The sequence below is a fragment of the Pteropus medius genome, unplaced genomic scaffold (genome assembly GCF_902729225.1).
Source record: "Pteropus medius unplaced genomic scaffold, Ma_sr-lr_union100, whole genome shotgun sequence".
NCBI lineage: Eukaryota > Metazoa > Chordata > Mammalia > Chiroptera > Pteropodidae > Pteropus > Pteropus medius.
Window position 1 is genome coordinate 343140 of NW_024348533.1, and position 2185 is coordinate 345324.

Here is a 2185-nt window from a genome sequence, read left to right on the forward strand (position 1 = left end):
ATTCTCTCGGCCTTAAGAAATCAGGAAAGCAGACAAGATGACTGACCAGCACATTCAAGCTGACTATCTGTGGTCATAAACAGTTAGTGGTACCCTTCAGTGTCTGCAAGAGGAGGAAAGTAGGGGAGAGCATGAGTGGAGGAAGACAGAGGGCACGTCATTGTAGAATTCTATCTCTGCTGCCTGTTTTTCCATCCCACGTGGGTTAGAGGAGGCACAGGCACATTTCTTTGGTTTTGACGTTATCTATCAGTTCACTAGATCATGAGGTCTGTTTTCTGTCAAATTATCCGCCTGACCCAGTGAGTAAGAAGAGAAGGCAATGCCTGGAACTAACATAATATTGTATGTCAACTGTAATTGAAATTTTTTTTTTAATTAAAAAAAGAGGAAGCTAATCCAGGTCCATAAGATTAGACCTGCAGAGATAGGAAAATCATTCAATTCAGCTGTAGTCACTGCCCTCATATTTTACTTAGCTCTGTAGCCCGTGCTATGGCGGTTACTAGGAAACCAAGGAGGCTTGCTTTCGGTGAGAATAGACCCTGCCCTTTCCGAAATAAGCCAATGAGAGCCAACATAATAACAACTTCAAAGTGAGATGCTCGGGGCCGAGGCCAACACACTGACAACTGGTCCCCAATAAATTGGACCATTCTTATGTCATCCCATAAACCTCGGTTATCCCAAATCAGCAACCAAATGATACACGCAGTCAGCCTGGGCAGGTGCTTGTTAAGCAATCCTCCTCCAAACACTTTTGCCCAGAGTCAAGTACAGAAGCCAAAAATTTCCATGTGACTAGCTACCTCTGAGCAGACAAGTCAATGCTCAGAGCCGGGAAACAGCCCCACTCCCTTCCTTCCTCTCAGTACAATGCAAGATTTGCTTCTAGACAAGATCGGCTCAGCCCCTGGCAACCATGCACCAGGGGGAAATGGCTCAGGTGCCTCTGAAATCTGAACAAACACTCAGAGGGACAGAGGGAGCCATCTGACTTGGCCACTTAAACGAGGGGAAGACCTCAACCCTCACCACTATTGTATAACTGCGAAACTTCCTGCAGAGCCTTCAAAGAGCAAATTTCCCTCAGCCCAGCCCAGTCCTGCTCTGCTGACAAACTAGCAGGGTGATATAAAGGTTGAATGAAGTACATGAGACGAGGTGAGCTCAGGGTCTTTCAAAGTGGCCGTACCATTTTTGCAGTCCTATCAGCAATGAATGAGAGTTCCTGCTGTTCCACATCCTTGTCAGCATTTGGTGTTGTCAGTGTTTCGGATTTGGGCCATTGTAATTTCCTAATGACATATGATGTGGAGCATCTTTTCATATGCTTATTTGCCATCTGTATATCTTCTTTGGTGAGGCATCTGTTCATGTCTTTTGCTCATTTTCTAATCAGATAAAACCATTTTAAGATGAATAAAAACTGAGAGAGCTCATTACTACTAAACTCTCACTAAAAGGGCTTTGATAGATCGTACTTCTGGAAGGAGAAAATCATTTCAGAAGGAATGCAAGAAGGACTTATACAGTTGCTGTTTTATATAGGATGATGTTACCTTCCTCCAGAAATGATTTACTTTACTTCTAGTAAGCGATTAGGGTAAGAGCAGATCATCTTAATGTAGTCTGAGATACAGTTGATAAAAAGCTGGGTTTTGGTTTTAAAAGACTGTTCTATTTTGAGTTGGTTCTTAGTCTTAGAGTAGAACTCTTCAGGGGCCCCAGTGGAAAGCCTGGAAGCAATTATAGAAACCCCTCCTGGTTGGGGGCCCTGAACTCCAATTTTTGTTCCTTCATACCCATGAGATGTCTCCAAACTCTACTCCGCTTTATCTGCAGTCCCTCAGCCACAGCTTTTCTCTTCACTTCTCTATTGCTCAGCTTCTCAACCTCTAGACCACAGCTTAATGTCTCAAGGCTAAAAGCTATGCCAACTGTCAGGATTGCTTCTAAGCGTTCCTTCTAAGAACTTGGTCTCTTAAGTTTTCATTGCCATGTTAGCTCTCTGAGTCTTTCAAAGAGATTTTAAAACAATTTGACAAAGCTTTCCTAATTGACATTAGCTAGAGAGCTAGTCTCTACAAGATAGTCTGTGATAGCCCGAATTGAAACTCTGCTTCTGGTTTTTGCAGAGGCCAGAAGTAAATGAATGGGAGTTTGAGAGGGGCCACTGCTCCTG